The sequence below is a fragment of the Oncorhynchus clarkii genome, chromosome 31 (assembly GCF_045791955.1).
Source record: "Oncorhynchus clarkii lewisi isolate Uvic-CL-2024 chromosome 31, UVic_Ocla_1.0, whole genome shotgun sequence".
Classification (NCBI taxonomy): domain Eukaryota; kingdom Metazoa; phylum Chordata; class Actinopteri; order Salmoniformes; family Salmonidae; genus Oncorhynchus; species Oncorhynchus clarkii.
Window position 1 is genome coordinate 23,863,408 of NC_092177.1, and position 10,324 is coordinate 23,873,731.

Sequence of the window (10,324 nt, forward strand, 5' to 3'; positions counted from 1 at the left end):
GGGGGTTTCTGATCCTAACATGGCAGTAGACGCAACGTGACCAGTGTAGTAGATCCAATGAGATGCTGCTCGGAATTATTATATATAGGTAAATATATAGGTAAACATTGACCAGCACTCTGCAGAACTCTCTGCACAACAATGGCGGTGTAATCTATTGAACTCATTTGCATAATACTACAAAGTACATTTTTTATTAGAGATTGAGAATGTACTCTCCTACTTATTTTATTTGGATGGTGAAGCTAAAACGTTTAATTGGGCTCTATACTCCAATATTTTGGATTTGAGATAAAATGTTATGATATTTATGCCTCTAAAAACGTACCACTTATCATTATTCACGATTCACGATTCATTCATGATTATCCGTAATCATGGTAGCATCCACATTAATGTCGAAGTGTTCAGAAACAGTCATCAGTGACTCCAAAATGTGACGAGATACATAAAGTGCTTTCATTTCTAAACGATAAAACATATTTATGAAAATACCCTCAAATAAAAAGTGACATTCTGTACCGTCACCTCGTATAAATAATTTGATCTCAAATCCAAAATGCTGGAGCATAGAGCCAAATCAAACGTTTTAGCTTCACTGAACAAATACATATGTATGCTATAGGGGAGTGTAGTTACAGCCAACAATGACAAGTGAATTTAAGCTTCAGTCATGCACTATTTTTTTCCTGACAGCATGTTGACGTGTTAATGCTCTGTCGTTGATTGGATAGACAAAGATTGACATATGCCAAAAGCATATTTTAATGCAGATAAAATAAATTCTTAAACACTCTCACGCACAGACACACACATATACGCATGTGTGAATGAAATTGAAATCGATTATTCTGCTTATCATATAGTAACCTCGCTTCACTTACCAGTTCTAGACACTGTTCCCCATCTTCCCTCTTGGTGAGTATTCCCTGTATTATATTAATTCTACAGTTCTGCTAATCCAAAAATCAGTGGGGCAAAAAATATATTATGCAAAAATACACTAACACAACAAAAGTAAGATCCAAGGAAGCTGATTTGTGTTAAACCACAACGGAATGACGTTAGGGTCTACTCAGGGCAATGTCTTGGTTTACAGTAGCACCGTGTGATCATTCACTCGTCTTCATCTTCTAAAAAGCCCTTATTCTTGAGCAAGATCCGTAACCTTCACAGAAAAATACGCGTAAAATAAACCCCAACTGAAAACCAGGAGTCTCTTCGTTCACGGAAAGTCCCTTCACTGTTCATATAGTGTCTTCAACGCGCAACAAAGGTGTGGTAATGTACCAGCTCATTTTTAAAAATACAATCACGGATGTCCAGTCCAGTCTGTGTCCACGGCTAGACAACCCCGAGAGTGACAGGCTACAGCAGGGCTGGTCAGCGCATCAGACGTCCTCACAGAGCTGGCAGAGAGGAGAGGGAACTAACGACGATGAATAGAGAAATCCAATATCCTCAGCAAACAAGTCACCCGCGAGTCTCTCTCTCTCTCTCTCTCTCTCTCTCAATACACACACCTACCTGCGCGAGTCCTCATCTCCGCCTCTCTCAAGATTAGCCTACTCGGCCTCCAGCAAGCAATTTCTTTCATCCTATATATTTATTGATAGTGTGAATTAAGCGTTTGATTCACTATAGGTCATAGCACATGTATAGAACATCAAAGCACATGTATAAAATGTCATTGTTTGCCTTTGTATTTACACACACTCTTTAATAAAACAATGACACAATTAATTTTAATATTATTTGTTAATTATTTACTGATTTGACAATTAGTCACTGTTGTCAAGTTGAGTTTATGAGTGTGTTGATACACTACATGACCAAAAGTATGTGGACACCTGCTCGTCGAACATCTCATTCCAAAATCATGGGCATTAATATGGAGTTGGTCCCCCCTTTGCTGCTATAACTGCCTCCACTCTTCTGTGAATGCTTTCCACTAGATGTTGGAACATTGCTGCGGGTACTTGCTTCCATTCAGCCATAAATGCATTAGTGAGGTCTGGCTCGCAGTCAGCATTCCAATTCATTCCAAATGTGTTTGATGGGGTTGAGGTCAGGGCTCTGTGCAGGCCAGTCAAGTTCTTCCACACCAATCTCAATAAACCATTTTTGTATGGACCTCGCTTTGTACATAGGGGCACTGTCATGCTGCAACAGGAAAGGATAGGGAGACTGTCATGCTGCATCCCCATGCATCCCCATTCCCCAAACTTTTGCTACAAAGTTGGAAGCACAGAATTGTCTAGAATGTTGTCGTGAGTTGACCTTAACATTCATCTGAAAACGGTTATTTATCTAATCAACTAACTATGTTTTATTGTTGCCCGATTAAATGAATCATGTAACGATTACCTCATTATGATCTTGAGCGACTTGTTGTGTAATCCTGAACAGAACTACAGAGTTGATTGTTCCTTCCATTCACTCTTGAAGATGCTTTTTTGAAGATAGGCTAGCCAGCTGTATCGATGGTTCCCAAATGGGGTGATGATGGATGCGTAATAAGATGGTTTGAGCACAGTAACAGGATGGTCCTACTTAAATTTGCTCTCTAAGATACTTTACTTAGGACAGCTAATCAGCCATACCAGCGATTGTCTGGCAGTTGAGTTTATCGTCTTCACCTCGCGTTGGTCCGCTGTGTTAAATTCTTAATCATTCATTTTGCTCGAAAGAGGCGGTTCTGGCGGGCTGACACACTCTCTGACCTCATGTTGGGGCGGTGACTACTCACTGTGCAAAGTTATGGATAACAATGATCTCTTATAATATATCAAATCACATCCCTCTCTTAACAAAAACACTTTCATAATGTTTCATATTACATGCACAACCCATGGTATGGAAAATTCAGCTATGTAATATGTGTATTTATTTTATAACATTTCTAATGACATCACAAAATAACAAACAAAATGATATTAGTGTTCTATATATTGCCTCGGACCGTTCCCCACGTTCTACGTTAGAAATATTATTCCAGTATTCACTTTTGAACGTATTAGAGTTTCAACAGGAAAAGGTCTGTTGAGACAAAGCATATTCCTTTGGTGAATTTGGAGAGTACAGGCCTGGAACTTCTCCCTTGATTTACAACAGGATGTGAGTGTCAGTCCCCACTAGTTCTATCCTCCCCCTCTACGAGTGAAAGGGGGTCTGATTGAAGTTTGTCATTGCAAACCTGATCTGACCTATTTGAATACTCGTGGTCAGTCATGACAATGTCATTGTATGCTGTATCGTTAAGGTTTCCCTTCACTGGAACTAAGGGCCTAGCCCGAACCATGAAAAACAGCCACAGACCATTATTCCTCCTCCACCAAACTTTACAGTTGGCACTATGCATTGGGGCAGGTAGCGTTCTCCTGGCATCCGCAAAACCCAGATTTGTCCGTCGTACTGCCAGATGGTGAAGCTTGATTATTCACTCCAGAAAACGCATTTCCTCTGCTCCAGAGTCCAATGGCGGTGAGCTTTACACCACTCCAGCTGACACTTAGCATTGTGAGTGTTGCAACAAGGACTGACATTTTTTACGTGCTACATGCTTCAGCACATGGTGGTCCCGTTCTGTGAGCTTGTGTGGCCTACCACTTAGCAGCTCAGATGTTGATGCTTCTAGACGTTTCCACTTCACAATAACAGCACTTACAGTTGACCGGGGCAGCTCTAGCAGGGCATATATTTGACAAACTGACTTGTTGGAAAGGTGACATCCTAAGACGGTGCCACGTTGGATGTCACTGAGCTCTTCAGTCAGGCCATTCTACTGCCAATGTTTGTGTATGGAGATCGCATGGCTGTGTGTTCTATATTATACACCTGTCAGCAACGGGTGTGTCTGAAATATCCACTATCCACTAATATCCAAATCCACTAATTTGTCCACATACTTTTGTATATAGAGTGTATGTGTATACTGAGTCAGTAGACAACACCACCCAGTGGTAAAGAGGGTTCAATAGGGGACATTGTTTCTCTCCAGTAAGTCACATAGCTTCCACATCTCAACAATGTAGCCTACTGAATTGATACAAAAGGCCTGATAGATGGAGAAAGAAATAAATACTACTATTTTAATATCTGCTGTCTCAGGTTGATCTTTGAGTTCAACAAGGTTACCCCAATAGCTCTCTCCAGACTATAAAATGTCAGACTATAAAATGTTCTCTCCTAATCCTCATCAAAGCCCTGTAAAAGACAGAGCAGAGCAGGGCTCAGCACAATTAATCCGTTGCTATAGGAGTGGCATGCTAGCTCTCTCTAGCCATGACCCTCAGAGGCCCACTATGCTAGCTCCTCAATATAATATTTGACATTTAAAGTCACTTCAGATTTAAAAAAAAGAGTTAATTAATAGCATTAAACCACTTAAGGATGACAATTGTGCAATGTTTACAACCGCTCTCTTGTGCCAGGGCCAGGGGTTGATTGTAATGATATACTTGGCTGTTGTCATTGACACCATTGGAACAGATTTCAGCATGGTTGAGACACACACTTTGGGGCATGTTTCCAGAAGAATAAGGGATGTACTTTTACCTCTGATGGTTTTTTATTGAACCACACAGAGACCTAGAGAGAGAAAGAGGGGGAGGCAGAGAGAAATAGAGAAAGGGAGAGAAGGAGAGAGACTGCAATTAAAAGGATTGATATCCATGAAAAGGTCCTTGCTGAGTTGTAAAGGCAGGGGGGGGGGGGGGGGGGGGATTTTAAAGCTCTGGGCTTCTGGGGCTGTTTTTGGGCCAGAGGGGTGTGTGTCTGACATTGGAGCATTGGAGGACAAACACAGAGCCACACTCCTTCGGTTGCTTGTGCATAGTCAGTCAGTCAGTCAGCCAGTCAGTCTGTCTGTCTGTATTTTGGTGTGGTTGATCTGTGTCTCCCTGTACAAAAGAGTGCCACAAATACTGATTACACAACAGGACTGTGGCTGCCTCATTCTCTCTCTCTCTCTCTCTCTCTCTCTCTCTCTCTTTCTTTCTCTCTCTCTCTCTCTCTCATCACTATTTCCAAACAGCGTGTTGAAAATAGCAGAAGAAGGCAGATTCACAGTTATTGCAGCCGACAGCTATCCAGCCACTATTTGGTCACATCATCACGCGACAGTGTCACTAGGTTTTTTCTAACAATGTTAATATGAGTGTAAGTAAAAATGTAATTGAACTGTATTTTAAGCTATAATTCTTAATTCCCTGTGGGCCTTGGTCAAAAGTAGTGCACTATGTAGGGAATTCGGACACATTCCTGGAGGTGAGCCCTCAGAGGTAGATTTCCACATCACTAAGACTTCTCCTGGCAGCACAATAACGGCCTAGTGCTTTCTTAATCGAACCTGACCCTGTCCCTAGAAACTCCCTCTTCCAAGAGCAGCCATTTTCTCCCCCTTATTGATGCCCTTGGACTTGACTGTTTTAGACTCACTCCTTCCTGCTGTGTATCCGACTGTGTTCCTATGACATCATTCTAAGCATCCTGATAATGAGTCTCACAGCACTTTATATTGTGTATTTCCCTCCATCCGTTACTAACCCAGGAGATGCACAGAAACTACTAAAGAAAGTTACAAACCACCACACAATGCCTAGTAGTGATGGGGGAAAAATCTATACAGTTACGTATTTGAATATTATTTTGACGATATATCGTATCTGTCACGCCTGCTCCCGCTCCCCATCTCTGGCGCTGGAGGGTGCCAGGCTGCCCATCATTACGCACACCTGTCATCATCATTACGCGCATCAGCACTCATTGGACTCAACGGGACTCCTTCACTTTGTTGATTGCCCTTCTATATCTGTCTGTTACCCAGTTTGTTCCCCGTGTCAGCATTGTTGTTGTTATGTTTCCCCTGTCCAGACACTGTCCTCCTTTATTAAATGTTCACTCCCTGTACTTGCTTCTTGTCTCCCAGCGTCTGTCCTCACAGTATCGTACCGTTTTGACAATATTTTTGCATTAGTTGGCTGTACCTGCACCAAAACTCCAGTATAGCTTGTAGCTTGTTCTCCATCTTATTTTTAAATAGGGAGCCAATTTGTTTTCATCACTTTTATTTCACCTTTATTTCTCTCTCGTGTCTCTCTGCAGCAGACATGTGGTGGGAAATATCTTTTTAACATCGAATCGTAATAAAATCACAGTACCAAATCGCAATACATATAAAATCGTGACAATTGTGAGAATCGCAATACATATTGTATCGGCAACTAAGTATTGTGATAATATCGAATTGTGTGGTCCCTGCCAATTCCCAGTCTTAATGCCTATCCTGTCAGACAACAAGGCTAGCAGCGAGACCATTGGCCAGTCATGTCCAGATCTATATACACTGAGTAATACCAAATATTATGTAATAGACTGACAAGGGGAATCCAGGTGAAACCTATGATCCCATATTGATGAATGGGAGGAGACAGCTTAAAGAAGGATTTTCAACCTTGAGACCGATGAGACATGGATTGTGTGTGTGCCATTCAGAGGGTGAATGGGAAAGACCAAATATTTAAATGCCTTTGAACGGGGTATGGTAGTAGGTGCCAGGTGCACCGGTTTGAGTGTGTCAAGAACTGCAACGCTGCTGGGTTTTTCACGCTCAACAGTTCCCTGTGTATATCCACCACCCAAGGACATCCAGCCAACTTGACACAACTGTGGGAGGCATTGGAGTCAACATGGGCCTGCATCCCCGTGGAACTCTTTTGACACTTTGTAGAGTTCATGCCCAACAGATTGAGGCTGTTCTGAGGGCAAAATGGGGGTGAAACTCAATTTTAGAAAGGTTCCTAAAGTTTTGTCCACTCAGTGTGTATACAGAGAGTGCGGCCAGGTTTTAGAATGGCTGCCAGGTTGGCGCCTGTATTCTCAAAATGTTGGTGACGTAACAATACTAAAGCGCCTACGATAGTTCCCCTTGAAATGAGCCGCCGTAAACAAGCAAAACAGAGCGACGAATTTAACAGAAGATTTTATTGATTAGCATTGGGGATAATGTGTATCCATGTCTGTACTGTGTTGGGGTGTCAACAAATTGCATATCTGCTTTCACTGGCTATGGAGTAGAAAGTGGTTCTCTCAGAACGTTCAGGCAGAAACCCCATTGGCCCAACTCTCTATATACAGTAGATGGCTCTGGTCATGTCTATTGGCTCCATAGAATTAGGAATTGTATATGATCTCTATGATTGGCTCATTGGATGAGACTGGGTGACTTAGTGTAGTAACACTGGAGGAATGAAACCCTCGACCTCTTATGTTACCAGGGTCACCCAGAGGGTGGCTGGCCAGACAACAACAACAGGATGGCAGCAGATGAGAGGAAAACAGGATGCTTGTCTCGCCAGTCTTTGGCTGATTTGCTTCTGTCTGACATAATGCAGTCAAATCCTCATTTAAGTTGTTTTTTAGCACTCTCATTGACACAGGGGTGGTAACATCATGTCTACATGTAACAAAGTGATTATTCTGATACAAAGAACAAATAAGTCAAACACACTCTGTCCCCTGAAAATAAATAGACTGAACAATTTATAGGCCTTGAAGAGGTACTCACTCTTGTATGAGAGTAGTCTACTAGGAGAGAGAAAGAGTGTGAGAGAAAGAGTGTGTGTGTGTGAGAGAGAGAGAGAAAGAGAGAGAGAGAGAGAGAGAGAGAGAGAAAGAGAGAGAGAGAAAGAGAGAGAGAGAGTGCAGGATCCATGACTTAAGACAATAGATTCTGGGGGTCTGGTTCATGAGGACTAGCTGTCACACATCATTGGCCAACATAATGGCTGTGTGGTAATGATGGCAGCAGTACAGGGGTATAGGCATGGGGCTCAGCTAAGAGGTGTTTGTGCCCCTGCCAGCCTCTCGTCACCCTCCTGACCTGACCGGCGTTGCAATGTTCCCCCCAGGCGCCTCTCTGTCGCTTCCCCTCCCTGGATTGCTGAGTCTGCACCAATCAGCCCTCAAAGACAAGAGGGGGAACAAACAGAGAGAGGAGAGGAAAACAAGAGTTCTCTTTGTGGAGGAGGACAGGGTCTGAGGAGTACAGGCATTACAGAGCTCCCTCTGCCAGACAGCTGTGGACTTTAGGCCTTGACCAATGCTCTATTCACTGGACCGAGAGTAAAAAGTATTGGCTGATCAGAGAAGTCATGATTGATTTTAAGATTGTCAGAGTAGTGTTTTCAGCACTGGGATTTAGGGGGATGGGGGAGAGAGAGCAACCTGTTTAGATTGGTTTTATGAACTGTTTGGTTACTTATTTTCGCCTGCTTTCAGATTAGTTTTAAACCCCAAAGAGTATGTCTGAATGAAGTATGTTTTGTCTGCTTATGTTTTCCATAGTTGAGTGTCTATACTAAAGATGCTCAAAAGTAACTCAGAACACCCACGCGTTCCTCCATTGAGTGATAACTTCTAAACCTAAAGCTATTTTGGGTTTCTGGGGCATCGCATTTTCAACTTTTCAGTCTTTTAGAAACCCTTCCAAGTTGATTTTCTTGCAGAAAACAGTAGCTGCCCGATCTCTATGACAGCTCAAATAGATCCCTTCAGTGTTCGTTGCGTTGTTGGAGAAAAATAAATTCAGCAAAGTAGTCAAAGGTTTCTTTTGTCCTGGGCTTGGTGGTATTTCAGCCTTTATACTCTCCTTTCCTCATCCTCAATCCAATCTCTTCTCCCTCTATCAAGTCTCCTCTCCTCTCCTCTCCTCTCCTCTCCTCATTCCCGTGCAACAGGGTGCTAGATTGATTACAGGATAGGTGTAGAACATGTGGTATTGACTGAGCTGTAATTGCGTTGCAGTAAAAGTGACTGAAGTGCCCACTGATTATATAGTTCTTATTGAGAAATGCATAGCTGACTGATATTGGCGGAGCTTACAGTAATCACACCTGCAGGAATGAGGAGAGGGGGAGAGAGATGAAGAGAGTGAGAAAAGGAGAGGGATCTGTAGTGTCAATGGATTTTCAAAGCGAGGGTCAGTGCTTGCCTTGAAATAACCAGGGTGATTGAGCGTGACATATAACATTTAACTCCTCAGGCGATGATGGTGGCTGTCTACGGCTCTACAAGCCATGTGGAGCCATCCCACTGGGCACAGATGTCAGTTTCAATGTGAGATCAACAAAACATTCACCGTGCCATTGGAAATAGGTTCAAAGTTGGGTAAAAAAAAGAAATACCCTGATGTTGATGACTTTTTATAATTCCAATCAGTTTTACACACTGATTCAATGTCATCACATATATATTTTTAGTTGTTGAAATGACATGGAAACAACGTTGATTAAACCAGTTTGTGCCCAGTGGGGTAGTTCTCACCTGGACCTGATGACATCACCCATAACCTATCCGCAGGTACCATGATGTCTAGCTTCCTGTTTTACATTCAACCTCCTCCTCATTATTTTTGCTAACAAAATGAAGGCAACTATCTTGTCATTTGGATGTCATGCCCACTCGAGTCAATCTGGTCACACATTATAATTAGCCTACTGTTCCTACAGTTAGAATCTTCTCTCCTCTTTAAATCAGTTTGGATTTAAAACCAAGATCAGACACCTGATAGGATCTTCACTCTTCCCGCTAGCTCCCACTGTCTTGTTGTCTGCCATGGGACACCCAGGGAGGTGGGGTCTGTCTGTGATTAGTCTGCCCAGGATTGAGCTCCTCTGCTGGGCTACAAGCCTCCGCTGCTACCCCTGTGGAGCTCCACACAGCAGGGTAGGGGATTATACAGACAGACTGTTACTGTACTTCCCACTCAAGGATGCAGCTCCAAAGAGGCTTGGAGAGGGATGGAATTATGGAATTATTGAATGAGGAAATGAAATGGCAATTAGATTAGAAGAAAGATTACATCAGTGTAGTGACTGACTTGTAGAGATGGGTCTGCAGACTGTATCCCTGTCCTCAGTTGATTTCAACATGCGCTTTCTCTCTCAAACACACACACACACACACACACACACACACACATTGGTGTCAACTGAAATATTAGTGAATATTTATCATGTCTGAGGGATGAACATCTGTCATCTGATTTACATATATGTATTACATTAGACAGAGATGGAAACAATGAGAGAATGACAGAAACAGAGAGATAGAAAGAGTGGGAGAGAGTGAGAGAGAGAGGAGTGAGAGAAAGAGTTAGAGAGAGAGGTGGTGGGAGAGAGAGAGGGAGGACTGAGAGAGAGAGAAAGAGAGAGGGGAAGTGAGAGAGAGAAAGAGAGAGGGGAAGTGTGAGAGAGAGAGAGAGGTGGAGAGGAGTGAGAGAGAGCAGAATTCCATGATCGTCAGATTACATTATTGTGTTTGA

General features: G+C 42.6%; 1 protein-coding gene across 1 annotated transcript in view; it reads right to left on the reverse strand.

Annotated features, from left to right (window-relative positions):
* The window catches only part of LOC139390754 (ras-GEF domain-containing family member 1C-like), a 39,847-nt gene extending 38,679 nt beyond the window's left edge, over positions 1-1,168 (reverse strand). Inside the window, exon 1 of the mRNA XM_071138103.1 lies at positions 885-1,168. The gene's annotated coding sequence lies outside the window, so the exon portion shown is untranslated. The remainder of the gene's footprint in view (positions 1-884) is intronic.
* Between the last annotated feature and the right edge of the window lie 9,156 nt (positions 1,169-10,324).